General features: G+C 39.6%; 1 long non-coding RNA gene across 2 annotated transcripts in view; it reads right to left on the bottom strand.

Annotated features, from left to right (window-relative positions):
• Positions 1 to 17,202, bottom strand: part of LOC148004005 (uncharacterized) — a 46,955-nt gene extending 29,753 nt beyond the window's left edge. Inside the window, exon 1 of one of the 2 annotated variants that reach the window (XR_015627088.1) lies at positions 16,855 to 17,202. This is a non-coding gene — a long non-coding RNA (uncharacterized LOC148004005). The remainder of the gene's footprint in view (positions 1 to 16,854) is intronic. The other variant, XR_015627089.1, reaches the window with a different exon arrangement.
• Positions 17,203 to 25,098: the final 7,896 nt, after the last annotated feature.

A 25,098-nucleotide genomic window follows, 5' to 3' on the forward strand; every position in this document is an offset into this window, starting at 1 on the left:
AACCATAAAGGAAAAGCATCAGAAGAGGTAATAAAAGCCCTCCTCATACAGTTAATAGAGAGCCTCCTAGATGGAACAAGCCCAGCTGTTGCCGCTGCAAATTTACTTCTGTTTTCAAGTTCAAATAGAGACTAAAACATTATCTTCGCAGGCATTGATTTTACGTCTCCCAAACACATATGCCACCTTAATTGTGATTTGTGTGATACCTCAACTGCTGAAAGCTTTCGTTTATCTCTACCTGGTTAAACAACTTTAAATAATAACAAGTCAATATATCTGTCTATTGACCAGGGCTCTTCTGCAGCCCCAGAGTACATGGCTGTGGAAGAGATGTTTAACCCTTCGCCAAGCACAGGCTTACATCCACTTTCGCCAGCTTGGTTTTAATGGGGAGGCATAACTGCCTTCAAATTGAAATGAATAGAAAAGTGGAGACACTCCATGTGGTGTCTTTTCGTGCATAAAACATGTTTTTTGTTTGCTTGCTTGCTTGTTTTCAGCCTTAATATATCTCTTAAAAGAAAAAAATGTTGATTTTTTTTTAATGTTCTTGTTCTGAATTTCCTCACTCCTTTTCCTTATAGGGTATTTACTTGCATTATGTTAAAAACCCACACAAACAAAAATTAATGGAAAGTTTCATGAATATTTCTTGTAAGACATGCCTTGTGAAGACAGAAAGACTCAAAGACATATGGAGTGTTCAAAGAGGAGCAGGAGCAAGGAATTCACCTATTAGAGCATCTTAGGCTTGGAGGAATTTAGAGAACCAATATTTTGGTCCCTGCTGGTGATGAGTTTTTTGTTTGATTTTGTTTTAAAAACTTGTCTGTTGTTGTCAATTTTGATTTTTATGTTTACTGGACTTCATCCTTTCTCGACCATTAGGAAGCCAAGAATGTTGCAGACCCTTCAGCCACTCCATACCAGTTTCTTCAGGAGAAAGGGATAGCCCACAAATGGTAGCCTCTTGGTAAAATAGCAACAGATAACCCCAACCCTAGCTTTGGTAATGGGGTCTGTTCTTCCTCTGACTTGAAGTTTCCTTAGGGTCCAGGCTCATAATGAAGATGAGTGAGCTCTCTCCCCTCATGCTGTCCCAAATATGAAGCAAGAAGACAAGTGGCTACCTTCCCCACCCTTCCCCGAGGTGTTGGGACATTTTGGATCATTGGAAAATCAGAAGAATGTAGAAATGGAAGGCTTGTCCCTTGCATCTGAGAAAATTCTATATATTGTTATTATAGCCTCAGGGCAGGACAAGGGTAGTAGGAATTTTTTTTTCCTACTGGGAGGGGGAAGGAAGGAGGGAAAACCCAAATGCCAAGTACGGCCCTCTCGTATAGACTGTTCTGGGGCGAGTAGAGGGATTGACAGGCTTCTCAGTGTGGGACTTGATGGGAATTCTGAGTTTGTTTTGCTTTAAGTTTCCACTATCTTTGCTTTAAAACTTTGTCTCCTGGTTAACAGAAGCCACATTGAGATTTTCATTCAAAATATTACCTTCCCTCAGTCTCAGTCTTACTCTTTACCCCACCATCCCAGAAGTGAGCGCTACACATTCTACCGAAGTAAATAATAATGTTCCTAATAAATAATCACACTTATAACTGACAGCACCTCATGACCAGTGAACTCTCAGAATGAAAAGCTATCAGTAATTACTAATTAGAAAAGCTCATCTGGGGTGCGTGTTCAGCCATCAGTGGACACTTTTTGACTCTTCCCCGCTTGTGTCCCTCGTGATTTCCTCCAGGGCAAGGATTTTTCATTAATTATCTTGTTTTCCCCGACAGGAAATGAATGACAATTCCACTCACTTTTTTTTATCCTCCATAACTGCCTCCTTGGGATACGAACTTCCTCCATTCATGTTGACATTGAAATGACATTTATACTGAGACATTTTACACACCACTGTGAAAATGACTCCCAGCGCCTGAATTTTTTGGTACTCTGTGTCTTTTAAAGCATGTTTTGTCTATACATGCTTACTATGGAGTGTGTGGGAATTTGCCCAAACAATATGACATTGGTATCCAGCCACTCCCTCCTCTGCAACATGTTGTCCAATCAACACGGATGTCATGGCTTTTATTTCTCCTACTGTGCCACAGTTCCCTTCTGTATCTGCACAGCAATAATGTGACATAGCAAAGACAGGAATACCTTTACAGTGACGAAGACGCAAGTGTGAATACTTTCTCTGGCTTATCAGTTTGGATGAGTGGAGAGGGCAATACTTCACCTGTCATATAATAGTCACTGAATAAATACGCGTTGAATTGCATTAAATGAGGGGTGAGGAGCACTGCTCACCTTCAGGGTAGGAACTGATTAGTCTTATGTAGGATCTAAGGCAGCAGCCAGTGGAAGCTTTGTGAACATCTCCTTCTTCATTTTCTAATCTAAATAAACCGTCCAACTCACTAAACCACATGATTCTTCAATACTGACTCCACGTGGGCAAAGAGAATGAAGAGCAATGGAGGGGGGGGGGGAAGCTGGGGGGGTGGAGGACCATGGGAACACTGGGTCAAATGCAGAGCGAGCCGATACTCATTTTTTACAGGAAAAAAGAGAAATTCAGCATACAAAATGTCAGTAAAACAAAGGAATAAAACTCCAGCTTGGCACCACTTATGCCTGGTCCTACGTGGTCCATCCATGGTGCTCTCATGATATAGTACAAGGTAAATGCTATTCTGGCTAGAAAGGGAAGACTCTCCTGGTCCCTGGAGAGGATTCTCTAGCTTTCTCCATCCATAGCCACCCCTGGGAAGAAACAGATATAAGAAAGAAAACAGAGAAATTGACCCCAGGAATGGGAGTATCCCTTCCTGTAGCAGGAGACATGGGAAGGGCAATGTCAAACTGCAGGGGCTGCTTCAAAATACAGAGATTGGCAGAGTCAAAACCGAAGCACACTTCTCTGGTGAGGTATACAGGGAGCTACAGTGCCACCCTGCATGCCCATCAACTCCTCAGTTCTTCCTTTGTGCACAGGAGGGCACTAGCAATACACTGCCTGAAGCCAGCCCCAGCAACCTGCTCTCTCTGCAGCTGCTTGGGAAGGACTTAATTACACCCACTTCCAAGTGAGCATGGTAAACTGCTCGGTGAGCAGGTCTGCATTGCAGCCCTGCTGCCTCTGCTGGCTTGAAAGTCACCTCCTTTAGGAAATGTGTCCTTCCCTGATTAACCCCACTTACCCTGGATTGCATTGAGTCCCAGTGTCCCTTGTGTGTTGATCACTTGGCCCTTTACCTGCTGGCATTGAACATGCTGTTTTTTTTTTTAAAACATCCCAAGACATTTCTCTTTCTCTTCTTTATCCTAAGCTCCTATTGTGTGAAACCATGTTTTCCCTTGCTAGTTCTGTCAGGGAAAGTCTATTCATAGAATATTGAATTGAGTGACAGGCACACTGTTGTCCTAAGATCACTAATCTCCAAGAGACCCTGAACAATTTATTTTGCTTTTGTTAGCCTCAGTTTCCTTATCTGTTAATTAATAGTAATCATAACTGAGTCACATGGAGTTGTGCAAGAATTAATAAAAAAAATTACCTGCAAATGCTTGGCTGGATAATACACAGGGCACTTTATCACTGTTGGAAGGATACAAAGAATACTCCGGCTTCCTTTTCCTGACCACTGAGAGAATTGACAGAATTTTTCTGCCCCTTATTTGCAAACAGCCCTGTGGTAAGTACAAAGACCCAACCAATAAAATAAGGCTTTATACCTATAAGGCCCATAGGACAGTTCAAACTGTGTCACTGAGACCAAGATGTCAGAACATACTGGTCACAGACTTATCCTGTTGGTTTTCTTTTTAACATTTCAATCATTTGATTATACACATGAAGATTCAGGAGCCAAGTGCTGGGGTGAAAGCCTGCTAACTCACAAAGCAGAGAAAGCACCCACCTGACCATCCTCCTTACCTGATTTCCCACCAGGAATTGTTGCCCTCTCTCATGTAATCTCAACTTCCTTCAATCTCAATGTCCCTCCCGTCTACTTCCTGTGCATCTTTTCAACTGTCCACTTGACTCCTGCTTTCTCTCTCTCTCTCTCTCTCTCTCTCTCTCTCTCTCTCTCTCTCTCTCTCTGTGTGTGTGTGTGTGTGTGTGTGTTTCTGTTTCAATATTCCTATTATTTCTATGTTCACTTCCTATCAACAGGTTGCTTTCCCTACCTCTTGACCCATGGCTGACTTTACTTAATCCCATTCACAATATTCAAGCAGAAAGCTCTCAGATTAACTCAGCTAAGGCTGAGCTACACCACAACTAAAAATAAGGTTTTTCAGTAAATAACATAATCTCAGTGTTTACAGTATGACCAAATATCCTGCAACACTACCCTAGAAGAGGAATGAGACAGGAAAATCTTAATAATCCTTTCCCTAGCCCTGGGTCAACTAAAATGCACACAGGCAAGGGCACCCCATTTCACCTCCACACCTAATCCTCAGTGTCCTCCACCACCAAGGTTACCATTTGGCTTATGAATATAAGACCTAGCTGAACTTCTTGCCACCCATAAGTCGAATAGCCAGGCATTTTGTCTTAGTTAGGGTTTTATTGCTGTGAAGAGACATCATGACCACAGCAACTCTTATAAAGGAAGACATTTAACTGGGGCTGGCTTGCATACAGTTCAGAGGTTTAGTCCATTATCATCATACTGGGAATCACGATGCCAAGCAGGCCAACATGAAGAGTTCTATATCCAGATTAATCTATATCCAGATTAGGAGAGAGAGAGAGAGAGAGAGAGAGAGAGAGAGAGAGAGAGAGAGAGAGAGAGAGAGAGAGGAGAGAGAGAGAGAGAGCCAGAGAAAGAGAGAGAGCGCCAGAGAGAGAGAGAGTGCCAGAGAGAGGGCCTGGCTTGAGCATCTGAATCATCAAAGCACACTCTTAGTTACACACTTCCTCCAACAAGGCCACACCTCCTAATAGTATCACCCCCTGCGAGCTTATGGGAGCCAATGTCATTCAAACCACCGTTGTTTCCTTAATGCATTTATAGAATGTGAGCATCCTACTGCCCATAGTGTGGATGAGACAATTCAAAGAAATAAAACTGATTATGCTTAGTGTGTAGTGGACAGCTAAATCTATTTTCCCTCACCTTGTCTGAAGCTAAGAAAAGCTCACAACTTTGGTCTCTTCTCAGATTTCCCTCTGTTCTCAGAGGTGCTCTATGTTGACCAAAGAACACTATGTTAAATGAAATAAGCCAGGCACAAAAAGGCAAATGCTACCTGATGTCACTCACATTTAGAACCTAAAAAGGCCATGCTTATAGGAGAACAAAGCAAATTAATGTTTGGTAAAGGCAAGGAAGGGTTAGGGACCCGTCACCAATACAGACTCATAGCTAGATGGGAAAGCCTATGAAATGGTTATGGCTAATGATATATAAAATAATTAGAAAAGGACTTTGCCTGGCCTCATGACAAAAAGGTGAGGGATAAACAAACTAAATTACCTGACTTGTTCATTAGCTAATTACCAATGTACCAAAACATCACAGTCTACTTCATAAATGTACAAAAGTATTTATTACCCATCAATTGAAGGAAGGAAGGAAGGAAGGAAGGAAGGAAGGAAGGAAGGAAAGAAGGAAGGAAAGAAGGAAGGAAGGAAGGAAGGAAAGAAGGAAGGAAGGAAGGAAGGAAAGAAGGAAGGAAAGAAGGAAGGAAAAAAGGAAGGAAGGAAGAGAAAGACAGGAGAAGGAAGAGAGGGAAGGAGGAAAAGGAAATGTTTTCCCTTTGATCTTAATTATTTGAATAAAGATAAGGCTACTGAACTGGAGGATTGGAGATACCTTTAGATATGAAAAGTGACCAATGGGTTTGCTGTTCCAAGGTTGATTTACAATTGCTTTGGACTCTTAGCCCATGGGATGGGATACATTAACAGAGAGTAAAAGTTAGGATTCCCGAATCCTTCACCTCACAGACCACAGACTCTTTACTAGCTTTTCAATGGACAGAGAAGAAAGAAGTTGAGTTATTTGAAACCTTATTTCTAAAATGTACATTGCCAAGGACTGGCAGGATATCTCAGCAGGAAAAGGCATCTGCCATGCAAGCTTAGTGATTTAAACTTGATTCCCCCCAAACCACATTAAGGCAACAACCAACTCCACAAAATTGTCCTCTGATCTCCACATGTGTGCATGGCTTATGCCACTTCCTCCCACCTGCACACAGCATACAATAATAACAACTTCTAAGACTTTAAATAATGATTACTATTCTTTAAAGTTACATATTAAGTAATTTTTATCTTTTTTGTTGAAAAGTCTTCAAGGAATATTTCCTAGTCTGCTTAATTTGGAGGAAAAAAACCAGCCTAAACTTAGAACACTGGCTTGGTGTACATGAACTCTGACAAATTCTTCTTGACCCGGAAAGCTGTTTTGTTTCTTGAACTTCGCATGACCTTGCCCCTGTTTAGGTGACCCTCCAGAGTCTTCCTCACCCTCCTCTCCAGTTTAAGGAAATACAGTCTCCCCAAAAGAAAATGCCTCTTCTGATTTTGAGGAGCCTCCATTGACCTCAGCATGACCTTGGTGAACTTGAAATGAAAGAATTGATCTTTGTATGACCCTGTTGTTTCTCAGGATCTGTGGGTTGTTGCACTCATGGGATGACTGAAGGGGGAGAGCATGACATAAGTCCTGCACAAATTGGCTGTTGTAATCCCACCAGTAAATCGTGTTCTGTAAAGTTGATTAAGCTATACAGAGAGATATTGAGCCCCCATCACCTTCCCTACACTGAGCCTTCCTTCCAGAATTTTGCTAGGACAGAGTCAGCTGAGAGCTATGAATCTCACTTGTGACTAGATTCATGTTCTTCTCTTCTATGTAAATTTTTCCTACTCATCTTGGCTTATATGACACTCTTCATTTGTGCATTCTCTATTTTGGGGGGGCACTTTTTTGTTTAAAAATCATCATCAACTTTTGTGGTAAGCTAACAAAAAGATTTCCTTAAAAAACAAAACAAAACAAAACAAAAACCCTCCATACCCTAATAAGTTCAATTGGTGACCCTTATAGAGAAAATAAATAAATAAATGAATAAATGAGTGAATAAATAAATAAATAAATAAATAAAAAAAATGGAAAGAAAAGAAAATAGAAGTTCCAAATGAAGTCATGGATTTGCGATTTTGCTCTGGGGTCTTAGAGATTCAAGGTCAAGGTACCATATCGGATGAGACCATTTTTGTTATTGAGGACTCTCCAAGGCACTGGAGGAAATATGTGTCACATGAAAAGAGAGCCACAACCAAGAATGACAGCAACATCAAACTTGACTTTTATAGGAGATCCACTTTTAAGCAGAAAAAAAAATTACTGAGAGCTAGGTCCTCTTTATTAATCACCCCACAGAAGTCCTTCCTGATCTTGCCTTTCAAGACTCAAACAGAAAGTGAAATTTCCACATTAATTTTGGTGGAGACTTTTAGCCCATGACACCTTTTGAGAGGGAGCCAAAAAGAATGACACACAGAGTGAATATGAGATTCTGGCTAGAAGACAGAAGTGGGCTAGCCACAAGTCATTCTAGGTATCCTGAAAGAAGCATGGATCTGGTAGTCCTCTACATTCTCCAAGGACATAGGACCTAGAGGATGTCGTGACTTCAGGCCAGTGATGTCTGATGCTGACCTCTTGCCTTCAGAATTGTAACAGAGTAAATGTGTGCTCCTTTAAATGACCACAGCCATTGTGGTGATTTGTTCAACAGCTAGAAATAACTAATACATCATCCATTAAATCTTTTGATGGCTGGACATTTTATCCAACACTAATTGCCTTTTTAGACTCTTACCACCATCTCTCAAAATAAACCACACTCCCAACCATCATGGTGAAAACATATATCATGAAATGGTCCATAATGACATCTGAGACTTTTTAAATGAACTTGAATAGTTCTAGTCAGGATTCTCCTGAACTAACAGAGGAGAGTGAATACCACCATCTGTGTCAAACACCTTAAAGGTTAAATAAAACATTTCTGGGGAAGAAATCAAACAAAATATATAGACGAACCTGACGATTCAGAAGTGACTAACTCAACTTTCCAGAGACAATTATGTGACTCAGAGAATCATGAAGATGTTGGGGCTGGAGAGATAGCTCGGTGATGAGAGCTTTTGCCTCACAGTGTGAGGAATAGAGTTCGATCTTGCAAACCCACATGAAATGTCAGGTGAGTGCAACAGTCCAGACTCAGAAGGCAGAGACAGAAGATTCCAGAGAAACCTGGTTAGTGAGAGTAGCTCTATCTGTGACCTCTGGGTTTGATTGGTACAGCCTGCCTCAGTGAATAATGTAGGGAAGAGGCTGAAAGTGAGGATGATTCTCAGTGTCATCTCAGGTCTCCACATTGATGCACATATACATGCATGCACACACAGTGGAAAACATCCACAACACACAGTCCTAAAATTAAAAAAAAAAAAACTCAGAATGGATGATGACATAAAGGGCTGGATAAAGAGTGCTTCATATGTATCTTCCTGCCTTAGTAGGATGCAGATCAACCACTATCCTGGGTGGAGGTTGCTTTGAATCTACTCCCTATATGAACTGAGATGCCTATGCAATTTGACCACCTAGAAAAGCATCATTTATTTTCTGGCCAGAGAAAGGTGAGGAAATGGTAACTCCTTGATCACAGGAGAAAGAAAAATTCAGAAACAAGTCCTAGTATTATATAAAACTCAATTTTTTCTTGTATTAAATAAAACCATTTTAATACATATACGATCCCTAACTATTTGGCACAGGTAACTTTTATTGGTGTCTCTACAGTCTGTGGAATATATAGAACAATTTACAGGAGGAGTATGTTGTAAAGAGAAGTTCTTCATCTCAGAACTTAAAAAGAGAAGAGGAAAAGCCAGAATTGTGATGCTTAAAGTAAAAGAGAAGCCAAAAAGTCCTAAGGTGAGAAATTAAGAACATACAGAAAAGAGCAGGTGGCATAAATAAATAAATAAATAAATAAATAAATAAATAAGGAAGTGAGCACTGATGGTAAAGAAGAATTAGGTCCTTTCATCTGTCTGCCATTCATTCAGTAAATGCTGATTGAATGCTAATTGTGATCCACATACCCTTTCAAGTTTCCAGTGACTTAGCAGTGAACAAAAACACCCTTCCTCTACACAAAAGAGAAACAAGCTGAGAAAGAAATTAGGGAAACGACACCCTTCATAATAGACCCAAATAATATAAAGTACCTTGGTGTAACTTTAACCAAGCAAGTAAAAGATCTGTACAATAAGAACTTCAAGACTCTGAAGAAAGAAATTGAAGAAGACCTCAGAAGATGGAAAGATTTCCCATGCTCATGGATTGGCAGGATTAATATAGTAAAAATGGCCATTCTACCAAAAGCGATCTACAGATTCAATGCAATCGCCATCAAAATTGCAATCCAATTCTTCAGAGAGTGAGACAGAACAATTTGCAAATTCATCTGGAATAACAAAAAACTATCTTTAGCTAAAGATAGCTAAAACTATCCTCAACAATAAAAGGACTTCAGGGGGAATCACTATCCCTGAACTCAAGCAGTATTACAGAGCAATAGTTATAAAAACTGCATGGTATTGGTACAGAGACAGACAGATAGACCAATGGAACAGAATTGAAGACCCAGAAATGAACCCACACACCTATGGGCACTTGATTTTTGACAAAGGAGCCAAAACCATCAAATGGAAAAAAGATAGCATTTTCAGCAAATGGTGCTGGTTCAACTGGAGGTCAACATGTAGAAGAATGCAGATCGATCCATGCTTATCACCCTGTACAAAGCTTAAGTCCAAGTGGATCAAGGACCTCCACATCAAACCAGATACACTCAAACTAATAGAAGAAAAACTAGGGCAGCATCTCGAACACATGGGCACTGGAAAAAATTTCTTGAACAAAACACCAATGGCTTATGCTCTAAGATCAAGAATCGACAAATAGGATCTCATAAAACTGCAAAGCTTCTGTAAGGCAAAGGACACTGTGTAGTTAGGACAAAACGGCAACCAACAGATTGGGAAAAGATCTTTACCAATCCTACAACAGATAGAGGGCTTATATTCAAAATATACAAAGAACTCAAGAAGTTAGACCGCAGGGAGACAAATAACCCTATTAAAAAATGGGCTTCAGAGCTAAACAAAGAAATCACAGCTGAGGAATGCGGAATGGCTGAGAAACACCTAAAGAAATGTTCAACATCTTTAGTCATAAGGGAAATGCAAATCAAAACAACCCTGAGATTTCACCTCACACCAGTGAGAATGGCTAAGATCAAAAACTCAGGTGACAGCAGATGCTGGCGAGGATGCAGAGAAAGAGGAACACTCCTCCATTGTTGGTGGGATTGCAGACTGGTACAACCATTCTGGAAATCAGTCTGGAGGTTCCTCAGAAAATTGGACATTGAACTACCTGAGGATCCAGCTATACCTCTCTTGGCCATATACCCAAAAGATGCCCCAACATATAAAAAAGACACGGGCTCCACTATGTTCATAGCAGCCTTATTTATAATAGCCAGAAGCTGGAAAGAACCCAGATGCCCTTCAACAGAGGAATGGATACAGAAAATGTGGTACATCTACACAATGGAATATTACTCAGCTATCAAAAACAATGACTTTATGAAATTCGTAGGCAAATGGTTGGAACTGGAAAATATCATCCTGAGTGAGGTAACCCAATCACAGAAAAACACACATGGTATGCACTCATTGATAAGTGGCTATTAGCCCTAATGCTTGAATTACTCTAGATGCACAGAACACATGAAACTCAAGACGGATGATCAAAATGTGAATGCTTCACTCCTTCTTTAAAAGGGGAACAAGAATACCCTTGGCAGGGAATAGAGAGGCAAAGATTAAAACAGACACAGAAGGAACACCCATTCAGAGCCTGCCCCACATGTGGCCCATATATATACAGCCACCCATATAGACAAGATGGATGAAGCAAAGAAGTGCAGGCAGACAGGAGCCGGATGTAGATCGCTCCTGAGAGACACAGCCAGAATACAGCAAACACAGAGGCGAATGCCAGCAGCAAACCACTGAAGTGAGAGTGGGACCCGCGTTGAAGGAATCAGAGAAAGAACTGGAAGAGCTTGAAGGGGCTCGTGACCCCTTATGAACAACAATGCCAAGCAACCAGAGCTTCCAGGGACTAAGCCACTACCTAAAGACTATACATGGACTGACCCTGGACTCTGACCCCATAGGTAGCAATGAATATCCTAGTAAGAGCACCAGTGGAAGGGGAAGCCCTTGGTCCTGCTAAGACTGAACCCCCAGTGAATGTGATTGTTGGGGGGAGGATGGGGAGGGGAACACCCATAAAGAAGGGGAGGGGGAGGGGTTAGGGGGATGTTGGCCCCGAGACCTGGAAAGGGAATAACACTCGAAATGTAAATAAGAAATACTCAAGTTAATAAAAAAAACAAACAAACAAACAAACAACAACAACAAAAAAAAACCACCCTTCCAGCCAGCAGGGACTTAGTGAGGGGCACAGAAAGCTTTCAAATGAGTATCTGAAGCGCCCTGTCAGTCAATGATGATGCTGTGAAGGGACACAAAGGGAGCTGAGCTCCTCAGATGTAGGAATGGGGGTGGGGGTAGAAGTGGAATGGAGCAGAACAAGGAAGAAAAACCTTTGAGGGACAATTGTTCAGAATCATGTTCATAGGAGCAAGGGTCCTAAGTAGGTGTGTATTTGGGTGTAAGAGAAGCTGGAAAGAAGTTAAGCTTCAGTTGTGGCAAATAGAATTAAGAGTTAAAATTTCAATCGAGATGCTCAGAGCCCTTATTATACAGGATTATGCATACATACTAGATGTCTGAGTCACTGCTGTATAGCTTTAAAGGGACACCATGACCAAGACAACTCTTACAAAGGAAAACATTTAATTGAAGGACACGCTTATAGTTTCACAGGCTTAGTCCATTTTCTTCCTGGCACAGGCATGGTGGCGCGCATGGTGCTGGAGGAGTAGCTAAGAGCTACTCTCTAATGTGCAGGGAGAGAGAAGGAACTCTGGGCTTGGTGTGGGCATTTGCAACCTCAAAGGACAATTGCACTGACACAGTTCCACCAAGGTCACACCTCTTAATCTTTCTAATCCTTTCAAGTAGTGCCACTCCTTGGTGACTAAGCAGTCAAATATCTGAGCCTATAGGGCCTGTTTTTATACAAGTCAACACATCTGATTAGCATAGTTCGTCAGAGTGAACCGGGAAATCATTTTGATCATAAGTGCTACAAATAAAAAAGTATCTGTTGGGTTTCAGACGGTGACCTACATATTGAACATGCCAAAGCCGACCTGGCCTCTCATGTTCCCCAAGAAACCCTCAGTCCCTGCCTTTACAGGCCACGGCTGGCATACCCCACCCGCTATGTTGAACTTTCCAGCTGAGAGGCAGGGCTTCGGCTCACCCAAAGGCTCTTCTCTATACAATTCAGACATTTTGGTTCTTTTTCTCTTTCCCACACAGAACTTTCTCCGTCTCTTTATCTACACACACACTTTCTTTCATTTTTTTCCCCCTCTCCCCTCTATCTCTCTTGGCCTGTTCACTTCCCTGGCCTCGTTCCTTGGGAACAATGAACCTGACCTAGAGCTGTTCCCAATAAACCTGCCTATATACTTTAATTTGGCTTGAATTGGTTCATTTCATTGGCAAAGATAACCTAGCAACTTTCACATTTTTTTAAATTTAATGTTTTTTTTTCATACATTTTGATCATGTTTTTACCTTTTCCCATATCCTCCCACCTTTCTATCTACCCAATCTTAGGTACTCTGTGTCTCTCCTTGATGGAGAAAATAATCAATGAAACTTCATAAATTTCATTTTAGAGCAAACTGAAAGAGGGTGGTGGGTTGGATTTGAAGTGAACAGATGCATAAAAATGTGTGTGTGTGTGTGTGTGTGTGTGTGTGTGTGTGTGTGTGTGTGTGTGCGTGCGCGCTTGTTCATGTATGTTATAAGAAACAGGCAGCTTTACACCTCTTCCCAAAGAGTAGGAAGTCAGGGCACAAGCCCAATCCTTTGCAAAGAGGCCCTTAAGGCTACAGCCACTTGTGAATTCCTGGGATATATTTAGTCATACAAGATGATGGATGCAGAGAAGTTACCACCGCAGCTGGTCCCAAGCCTACAGTTGATGTCCTTATTTTCCTTTACCAACAAATATAGGCCATGACTCATAGACATTTACTAAGCTGGCCAGAGTGGAGTATATGGGGGAAGGACCCAGACTCTGCTTCCTCCGGCATCTAAGTCATTAGTTTGCTTGCACTCCTTGGGTGGTGGGTTTTTTTATTTAATAGTTGCTCATTAACAATTATTATCAAGCATGAGAATTCCAAGTGATATCTCAATGAAGTAGCCAGCTCATTTATCTTTATTATGTAGAAGCAACTCTAGTTCCTCATGTAAACAAGACCAATTAACCCAAAAATATCTATTAACTTTTTTCCCCGTGTAAGCACTCACATGAGGAACTGAAATGAACAAGGTGACCATTGTACCTCATTTAGTGGGACATTGTACTTTTGCAAATTCTCTACTTCTTCATACCCTCTGAAATTGGAATTCTAAAAATTGAGGGCACAAAAAAAGTGCTAAGTTTGACTGGGAAACAGGGTGTAATGAGAAGAACTGCTCCAATTCCGAGTCTTTGGTTTTTGCACCCATGTTTTACAGCTCCTGGAGAACAGAATCATGTATTGTTTCTGCTGTAACACAGACGGAACCCTGCAGGAGTGTAGCCATGCTGCCTGTACCTCCCTGAATGTTAGGGAGGCAACTATTCCATGGCTACTACAGATCGGTTCTTTTTTCTTTTTTTTTTTTTTCTTTTCTTTTTTTCCGGGGCTGGGGATTGAACCCAGGACCTTGTGCTTCCTAGGCAAGCGCTCTACCACTGAGCCAAATCCCCAGCCCCTACAGATCGGTTCTTGTTCCTCTATGAGCCCTTCCTTACTCTTCATATAGAATGGAAGTAAAGGTTGGAAATTTGAAGAGAAGAACTCCGCAGAGCAGTTATCCTTTAAAACAATACAATGCAAAAACAAAGCACTCGATGATTAGACTCTTGCCAGGGGTAAGTCAAATTATTAGGTGCCATTATTAGGTGACATCAAGTCAGCATACTGAAAAGATATAGGACCTTATTTCCTATGCAAACCTTGAAAACACAGCCAGGGGCGTGCTAAAATAACAATGTGTCCCTGCATCATCCCTCTAAACAGATAAATATCAACGGAAACCAAGTAAACTCCCAGTTAAGAAAAACAAACATTCAACCTGATAATGGATTCTAGTGCATTTTTCTTTCTTTGTCCCTATGCCCTAGTTGTCAGCCAGGCGTTGGAAGTGGCCTGGTTCCTTGTTGCCTCTCTCACGTGACAGAGGTAGAATTTTTCACAGTGTTCTGACTTGTCTGTGGGTTGCTAAAACCTCTGAGATCAGAATCCCGACAAAGGACAGGGTCCTAGCATAGTTTTTATCAGGCTGAAAAGAACCAGACTTGTGGATATTTCAAAAGAAGAGTGCGAGCACACAGAGAAGTCAGGGCAGGGTATTCAGGTGACATGCAATAAAGCATCTCAGAGGCTGAGAAGAAAGTGGCTTGAGTTGATCTGGAAAACTAGGCCACAAGTGCAGAACAACATCCTAGGGACAAACACTTCAAAAAGCTTCCAGGTACACAAGGATAAAAGACCAGAAAGAGTCTAAGAATTTAATTCTTTCTTCAGGATGAATTGAATTCAAGGCTCAGAAAATGCTGGATAGTTACTAATGTTCTTTCACCTCATGGGACCTACCTACATATGAAGACTTGCATGAGTACTGTGTCGTTAAGTTTTGTTCTTTCTTTTAGTTTGCTTTTCTGAGACAAACTCTAGCACGCTGGCTGTCCTGGAACTTGCTAAGTATCAGTTTCCCAGACCGACCACAAACTCAATAATCCTGCTGCTTCAGCTTTCTGAGTATTTTGTTTGTGTTTGTTTCTTCATTTGTTTGAGTACACAAAATTCCAGGAAGTATGAAAAAACATAGCCTGTTCAAAGAAGTAAATATGTCTCCAGAAGCTATGGCTGAAAAGGCACAAGCGGTTGACTCACTTCTCGAAGGTTTTACATCATACACTTAAAATATGTTTCAGAAGTTTATGGAACACACAGAAATAAAAGGAATCAGTAAAACAATGTATGAATAAAATTAATATATTAACAAAGAAATATGTTATTGAATGAACCAAGGAGAAATCATAAGGCTGAAAAATACAGTAAATAAACTTTAGCAGAGAGACTCAATAGCAGACTTACAAAAGCTGATTTACACAAGGAAAAATAACAAACTTGAAATAAAGGTCATTTGTAATTTCCTAGTCTATGAAAAAAGGGAGAAAAGTCAAAAGAACCACCAAGAGCCTGTGAAACACCATCAAAAAGACGAGCATATAATGTGGTTGTTGTTAGGAGAAAGGGAGGAGACAGACAGATGACAGACAAACACACACACATAGATGAATAGATACATAGCTGCCTAGATGCATGGATTTGATATAAGTTATAAATATAGAAATTCAAACAGCTAGTTTCAAGAACTATAACTAAGGAATTCCCAAGCTAAAACATGCTAAATAAGTTTCCAAAATTTAAATAGAGTTTGGAATGCAGCAAAAGAAATGCAAAGTAAACTTTTCTGACCTAATAAAATTATCAGGGTATTTCTCAACAGCAAACAGGGACAGCAGAAGTCAATAGGAAACTATATTCAAGGTGCTGGAATGAGAAAATTGTCAAGCCAATTTGTCTACACCCACCTCCCCAAAAGTGATCCTTCAAAACTGGATGGATTAATTAAATCATTTCCCAATAAATAAAACTTAGGACAATCCTTTGAATTGAAACAAGAGAATAATAAACAGATTAATAATCAGGTACTCAAGACATATGAATAAGGTTCTTTGATAAGGAGAATTATAAAGGCATACAGAATAAAGGTCATGTGTGTTAGAACTCTGTCTTGTAGTTTTTGTAAACAGTAAAACAGAAGAACTGGCATTGTAAAGAACTACAGATCTGTCCTGAATATTCCAAAGATGATATCATATTTTTAAACTAGCATAAAGTGGGGAGGGTAGAGCTGCAGGAATTTTTTTGTTTACTGGAATTGCTCTTAAATTGGAATCGTATTTAAATGTATAATTAGAACTTTCAGATGTTATATTTAATCCTCATGGTGACTATAAAGCAGATACCTGTGGAATATGCAAAAGAGAAATTAAGTTAAAACATATTACTACAAGAAACAAACATGAAAGAAGGTAGTAATAGAGACATTTGAGGATGAAACATTGTAAAACATTTAAAACACTAAGAGAAAATTCCAATAAGTACTTCTTTACCAGAAATTAAATGACTTGACCTCCAAAGTTTAAAGACCTACATAAAAAAAGAATTAAAAACTTGGAAAGAGAAGACAAATAGGACCCAACATTGTACTTGGTGCAAGAGTAAGTTTTGGGGTACATACTTGCATAGGTTGAGAAATGAAAGGATAGTCCACTAACTTGGTAGCTAAATTGGAACAGGATAACCATTTTAATATCAGAAAAAAATAGACTTCAGTTTAATATAGTTTGTAAGATATGAAAAAGAAAATGCAAAAATTATACTTGGGCTTTCAAAGCTGGAAGAGCAGAGGTTGCATGACACCCAAGTTACTGTAAAATACATCAATGAGCAGTTCACCTGAGTTTTGGCAGCCTTCTTCAAACAGTTCACAAGTCAAGTCCTCAGATTGGAAGACACCGTCAACATAGCCATGCTTCTACCCTATGATGAGAACTGGTTCTACAAAGGAGCTATTAAACCATTTCAACTGAGTAGTTTGGCAAGTTAGGAATGGAACTCGTTGCTCTAATGAAGACTTGTCATGGTTCCAAGTGCCCAAAAGTGCCTGAGAGTCTCCTCTGGTCATTTTAAATTTTCCATGTCATGAATTCTTGATACTGAAGGACTTTTGCCAGCCTTACACCCACCACCTCCAGTCAAGGCTAGACCAAGTTCCGTTCTCCACCCACAGTTCTCAGGAAGAGCAGGAACATTCTTGAAAAACCACAGAATGTACTGACTGATAGTCACCTGACCCTCTGGTCCCAGATAGAGTTCAAATGCATGTCCTATGCTTGCTAGCCAATAGATTCAAAGGTCAATATGCTTAGGCAATAAGTTTAAACTGTAAACTTGCTGATTTAACCTGTACCCCTAAAACATATAAAAACTGCTTGTTATAGCCATTTGGGGTCACAAGGTTACTCACCACAAGGTGTTGTTTGAGGGTCTACCCCCAATGTGTCAGAAAAATAAACCTCTTGCGTTTGTATTGAACCTCTGCTCTGTTAGCGCATCTCACTTGGGGGGAGGGGGGATCTCCTGGTAGCTAAGACTCACTTCTAGCCTTACACCTGTCTAGATGTTTTGAGATTTAGTAAATTTTCATCCTTGTATAATCTCGGTGTTAGGTTGGGTCAAGGCTGCAGCTTCTGTTTAAACCTTTGCTAATGGACCTCAACCTTTGGGTCTGACATCTTCCTTTTAAATAGGAGTCCTGTTGGGGTAATTTTTTTCTTCACATTGTGTTTTCAACTGTTAATTCTTCACCAGCAGATAGCTAAATGCTGGCAGTATATTGTTAATGTCATTCCAATAGCCCATCACAGGCCTCATATTTGTAAATACTTGTCCTTCCACACGTGCTGAGATACTTAAAGGTCAGATAACCCTCTAGGCTTAGATGCAATCTTGAATTGCATCAGAGATTCTGATTGGTTGAAATAAAGATCTGATGGCCAATAGATGGGCAGGAAATAGAGGGTGGAACTTCCAGGCAGTGACAGAAGCGAGCAGATAGAAAGATTCCGAGAGCAATCACGGAGAACAGATGGACCAGAACAGGGCAGAGAGATAGGTATAGAGCGAGCCATGTGGCTTGATACAAGAAGATAATTGGGCTGAGTTAGATGATCTAGCTGGTAGACTATCCAGGCAAGAGGCCTAATCTTTAAACTATGTTAAATGTATCTGTTTCATTATTTATACTGCTGATGAGTCTAAGAAAGTCCAACTATGAACTAATATGACGAACTCTTCAGGTCAGAGGAGGTAAGCTGGCCTTTGTACAAGTTGCCATCAATTCAGAATGTGAAGTAGTTTATAAATGTCATTAATTTTTTGCTTTCTTTTTATTTATTCTCTTATATACTACATCTCTAATGCAGTTTCTCCTCCTTCCTCTTCTCCTAGTCATGTCCTATAGTCTCCTGTCATGTTCTGTGTCCTATCCAGTTCTAGCCCTCCCGCATTCACTTCTCCTCCATTTAAGACTAGGCACCTTCCCTCATATTAAGGCTAGATTAGATTAGACAACACAGTAGGAGGAAAAGGGTCCCGGAATCAGAGACAGCTCTGTTCCCAGTGGTGGTAAAGTGCATCTTTAATCCCAGCACTTGGGAGGCAGAGGATGGTGGACCTTTGAGTTCAAGGCCAACCTAGCCCTACAGGAAGAATTTCAGGACAACCAAGGCTACACAGACAAAACCTGTCTGTAAAAACCAATAACAACAACAACAACAACAACAAAGATGACAACAGTAATAATAGTAAACGGTATTCTCTTGCAAAATTTATTTTTAAGTAAAAGAAAAATTTACACGTGGGTCCATCCAACATAAAATATAAAGATTCATGAAGCAATATTCGAAGCTCCAGTGTATATGAAGCAAACATTGAGCGAATTGAAATTAGAGATACATAGCAATAAAACAGTAATGAATGACCGAAATATCTGTTTTAAAGAAGGTATGTATAAAGAAGCTAGAGATATTAGTAAAGAAACAGTGCTCTTACTGGATATGATAGCACAGGTCTGAGAAAGAGGATCCCAAGTTCAAGGCCAACCTGGGCTACACAGCAACTTTCAGGTCAATCTAGACCTGTCAGGTAGTCAGACTATCTCTAAATATAAATAAATAAATAAATAAATAAATAAATAAATAAATAAATGACAGAACTAGATAAATACTGTACATCAAGTAGATAAAAAATTTTGCACAATGTGAATTTCTCTAAAAGAGACATAATGCAAGAGAAGTAGAAAATAAGAAAAAGCCTAGAGAATAGTAAAGAGATTGAATCAGTAATGATCAATTTTTTAACAAAGAAAAATCCTATACCTAATTGCTTCCTTAAGTTTCACAGGACAAGTCTTACCAAATTAAAGTAGCTATTAAAAGAACAGAAAAGATTTTTTTTTTTGTGGTCACAAAGCAATGAAGCTAGAAAATCAATGGCAGAAAAATCCATCACAGATGTATACAAACACGGAAACAAAATATCATACTTCTGAGCACTCAAAGGCATAGAGAGGATTTCCCAAAGGAATCAAAAATTATCTTGACAAAACTGAAAATGAAATACATTCCACCTTACAGAACACAGGAAAGGCATCAAGAGTTGTACATTTACAGTTGTGATTGCTTATACTAACAAAAAGAAGGCCTCGAGCCAACAACTTGTTCTTAAACTTTAAGACATTAAAACATACATACAGAAAACACATTCATTGAAATAACAAAGATTATAATAGTATTAATTAAAACATGAACAGAAAACAATTGAGAAACTCATGGAATCAACATTTTGTCTTCAGGAAAAAAAAAACCATTTAACTGACAAACTTCTACATAAAATGGCTCAGAAAAAGGAAATAAGTGACAAAAAACTAAATTTGGAAGTGAAAGTGGTGAAGTGACTCTAACAGGCCTGACCATGACAAACATGGCACTAGCAGATCGTGCCCTCTTTGCTAAACTGTTAGATTTCATCCCTAAACCTAGCCATCAAGGTCAGTTCCTTTATTTGGCCACTTCTTCCTGCTGGGACTGACCACCAAGGTACAGCTATCAAAATACTGAAGTCCAGCTTCCTTTGGCTTCTTTAATTAATATACCTAATCAAAATAAACCAACTCATCTTTCTTAGTCAGGGTTTTCTTAGTTTTGCACAAAACATCATGACCAAGAAGCAAGTTGGGGAGGAAAGGGTTTATTCAGCTTACACTTCCACATTGCTGTTCATCACCAAAGGAAGTCAGGACTGGACCTCACACAGGGCTACAATGTGGAGGTAGGAGCTGATGCAGAAGCCATGAAGGGGTGCTGCTTACTAGATTGCTTCCCGTGGTTTGCTCAGCTTGCTTTCTTATAGAACCCAGGACTACCAACCCAGGGATGGCACCACCCACAATGGGCCCTTTCACCTTGATCACTAATTGAGAAAATGCCTTCTAGCTGGATCTCATGGAGGCATTTCCTCAAGGGACACTCATTTGTGTCAACTCCAGCTTGTGTCAAGTTAACACCCAAAACCAGCCAGTACATCATCCTAACAAGAGGTTCCCTTTTCTTTTTATAAGCTCCACATTGCCTATGAGCCATGTTTGTCTCCTTTCTATCCCTGTCCCTCTGAGGCAAATACCTTTCCTCTTGCTCGTCCCCCAACCTCATCTCCTACTGTCATAGTGTTTTATTGCTATGAAGAGGTACCATGACCAAGGCAACTCTTATAAAGGCAAAGTTTCAATTGTGGCTGACTTACAGTTTCAGAGGTTTAGTCTATTATTATCGTGGCAGGAAGCATGGCAGCCTGCAGGCAGACTTGGTGCTGGAGAAGGAGCTGAGAATTCTACATTTTGATCAGAACATAGCCAGGAAATGGTCTAACTCTTCTCCACTGGGTGGAACTTGAGTATAGGACCTCAAACACCACCCCCACAGTGACTCACTTCCTCCAAGAAGGCCACACCTAGTCAGAGAAGGTCACTCCTCCTAATAATGTCACGTCTCATTGGCCCAGCATATTCAAAATGCCACACCTACCCCATGAGTTTATCCTTCTGGAGCAAATAAATCTTTGTGCTAAGATTTTGATCTCGGTGTGTGACATGCAAACTCTGGTCCTTTCAAGTGGGAATAATGCTACTGACATTGGAATTTTTTAAAGGATTATGAGCTACCATTGTTACCAGTGAAAACTAATCAGATAACCAAATTAAATGAAGGAGAAGAAAAAGCAAACTTCCATACCAAAGAAAATACCATGACTGACTCATGGATAAGTAGAAAACTGAGAAGGGGCATATGACTAATAAATAAATTAAATCAGCAATTAAGAATTTAACAAGGACAAATCCTATACCTAATTGCATCCTTAGCCTTCACCAAATATTCTAAGAATAATTAACATCAACTTTTATCAAATTCTTGCACAGAATTAAGAGGAAAAATCATTTGATAATGTATCCTATAAAACCAACAATACTCTAATTTGAAAGACAGATAAAAACTCCAAAAGAAAACTGCACACTAATTTTCTTTATGAATACTGATGCAAAAATCCCCAACAAAACAACCAGAAACCAAATTTACTAGCACATTAAAGGATTTTACAGCATGAGCACGTAGATATTGTTCCTAGAATGCAGGAATGGTTCAATATATAGAAATCAATCAAGCAAACACACCATATTAGTGGAATAAAAAAAAAAGGTGATTTCAATTGATGAAAAGCATTTGAAAAATTCAATATCATTTCATGATTAAAAAATAACACTCAAGTAAGAACATGAGGAAACTCCCTCGGTCAAAAGAATGTGTAAAACCCCAGCAATTAACACTGCACTTGACAGTGAAAGGCTGAAAGCATGTCATCTCAGATCAGGAACAAAACAAGGATGTCTACTTTCAACCTGTCTATTCAACATGGGAATAAGAGCCTTAGTCAAAGCAATGAGGCATGAAGAAGAAATTAAAGGCACTCAAACTAGAAAAGAAAAGGTGACATTTCCTTTTACAGAAAAGTGGTCTCATATCTAGAAATCTAGAAGCTCTTCATACATACTTTTCATCTAATTATCTTTCTATCATCTATCTATCTATCTATCTATCTATCTATCTATCTATCTATCTATCTACCTACCTACCTATCTTTTTCTATTATCTATCATCTATTTATCTATATCACTATATCATCTATCTGTCTGTCTGTCTGTCTGTCTATCTATCTACCTATCTATGCCCTTCGGCCTCACTCCTTTTTTTTTCTTCATCTTTTTTCCATCTTTATTAAATTGGGTATTTCTTATTTACACTTCAAATATTATGCCCTTTCTCAGTTTCCAGGCCAACATCCCCCTAACCCCTCCCCCTCCCTTTCTACATGGGTGTTCCCCTCCCCATCCTCCCCACATTACTACGCTCCCTCCAAGAATCCCGTTCACTGGGGGTCCAGCCTTAGCAGGACCAAGGGCTTCCCCTTCCACCGGTGCCCTAGACTATTCATTGCTACCTATGCAGTTGGAGCCCAGGGTCAGTCCATGTATAGTCTTTAGGTAGTGGCAGAAAGGTAGAAATAATCCCATGCATGCTATCACACCACCACGGGCTAAAGCTGATCTTCAATAACAATAAGGAAAGAATGCCAACACATACATGGAAGTTGAACAATGCTCTACTCAATGATAACCTGGTCAAGGAAGAAATAAAGAAAGAAATTAAAGACTTCTTGGAATATAATGAAAACGAAGATACAACATACCCACACTTATGGGACACACTGAAAACTGTGTTAAGAGGAAAATTCATAGCTCTGAGTGCCTGCAGAAAGAAACAGGAGGGAGCATATATCAGCAGCTTGACAGCACACCTAAAAGCTCTAGAAAAAAAAAACAAACAAATACTCACAGGAGGAGTAGAAGGCAGGAAATAGTCAAACTTAGAGCTGAAATCAACCAAGTAGAAACAAAAAGGACTATACAAAGAATCAACAGAACCAAAAGCTGGTTCTTTGAGAAAATCAACAGGACAGATAAACCCTTAGCCAGACTAACCAGAGGACACAGAGAGGATGTCCAAATTAACAAAATCAGAAATGAAAAGGGAGACATAATTACAGAATCAGAGGAAATTCAAAAAATCATCAGATCCTCCTACAAAAGCCTATGTTCAACAAAACTTGAAAATCTGGAGTAAATAGATAATTTCCTAGACAGATACAAGGTACCAAAGTTAAATCAGGAACAGATAAACCAATTAAACAACCCCATAACTCCCAAAGAAATAGAAGCAGTCATTAAAAGTCTCCCAACCAAAAAGAGCCCAGGTCCAGATGGGTTCAGTGCAGAATTCTATCAGACCTACATAGAAGACCTCATACCAATACTATCCAAACTATTCCACAAAATTGAATCAGATGGAGCACTACCAAATTCCTTCTATGAAGCCACAATTACTCTTATACCTAAACCACACAAAGACACAACAAAGAAAGAGAACTTCAGACCAATTTCCCTTATGAATATCGACGCAAAAATACTCAATAAAATTCTGGCAAACCGAATCCAAGAGCACATCAAAACAATCATCCACCATGATCAAGTAGGCTTCATCCCAGGTATGCAGGGATGGTTTAATATACAGAAAACCATTAACTTAATCAACTATAAAAACAAACTGAAAGATAAAAACCACATGATCATTTCATTAGATGCTGAGAAAGCGTTTGACAAAATTCAACACCCCTTCATGATAAAAGTCCTGGAAAGAACAGGAATTCAAGGTCCATACCTAAACATAGTAAAAGCCATATACAACAAACCAGTAGCTAACATTAAACTAAATGGAGAGAAACTTGAAGCAATCCCACTAAAATCAGGGACTAGAAAAGGCTGCCCACTCTCTCCCTACTTATTCAATATAGTTCTCGAAGTTCTAGCCAGAGCAATCAGACAACAAAAGGAGATTAAAGGTATATAGATTGGAAAGGAAGAAGTCAAAATATCACTATTTGCAGATATCTATGATAGTATATTTAAGTGATCCCAAAAGTTCCACTAGAGAACTACTAAACCTGATAAAGAACTTCAGAAAAGTGGCTGGGTATAAAATTAACTCAAATAAATCAGTAGCCTTCCTCTACATAAAAGAGAAACAAGCAGAGAAAGAAATCAGGGAAACGACACCCTTCATAATAGTCCCAAATAATATAAAATACCTCGGTGTGACTTTAACCAAGCCAGTGAAAGATCTGTATGATAAGAACTTCAAGCCTCTGAAGAAAGAAAGTTAAGAAGATCTCAGAAGATGGAAAGATCTCCCATGCTCATGGATTGGCAGGATTAATATAGTAAAAATGGCCATTTTACCAAAAGCAATCTATATTTTCAATGCAATCCCCATCAAAATACCAATCCAATTCTTCAGAGAGGTAGACAGAACAATTTGCAAATTCATCTGGAATAACAAAAAAACCAGTATAGCTAAAGCTATCCTCAACAATAAAAGGACTTCTGGGGGAATCACTATTCCTGAACTCAAGCAGTATTACAGAGCAATAGTTATAAAAACTGCATGGTATTGGTACAGAGACAGAAAGATAGACCAATGGAATAGAATTGAAGACCCAGAAATGAACCCACACACCTAATGGTCACTTGATTTTTGACAAAGAAGCCAAAACCATCCAATGGAAAAAAGAGCATTTTCAGCCAATGGTGCTGGTTCAACTGGAGGTCAGCATGTAGAAGAAAGCAGATTGATCCATTCTTATCACCCTGTACAAAGCTTAAGTCCAAGTGGATCAAAGACCTCCACATCAAACCAGATACACTCAAACTAATAGAAGAAAAAGTGGGGAAGAATCTTGAACACATGGGCACTGGAGAAAATTTCCTGAACAAAACACCAATGGCTTGTGCTCTAAGATCAAGATTCAACAAATGGGATCTCATAAAGCTGCAAAGCTTCTGTAAGGCAAAGGACACTGTGGTTAGGACAAACAGCAACCAACAGATTGGGAAAAGATCTTTACCAATCCTACAACAGATAGAGGCCTTATATCCAAAATATACAAAGAACTCAAGAAGTTAGACCGCAGGGA

Source organism: Rattus norvegicus, chromosome 8 (genome assembly GCF_021556685.1).
Source record: "Rattus norvegicus strain SHRSP/BbbUtx chromosome 8, alternate assembly SHRSP_T2T, whole genome shotgun sequence".
Lineage (NCBI taxonomy): Eukaryota > Metazoa > Chordata > Mammalia > Rodentia > Muridae > Rattus > Rattus norvegicus.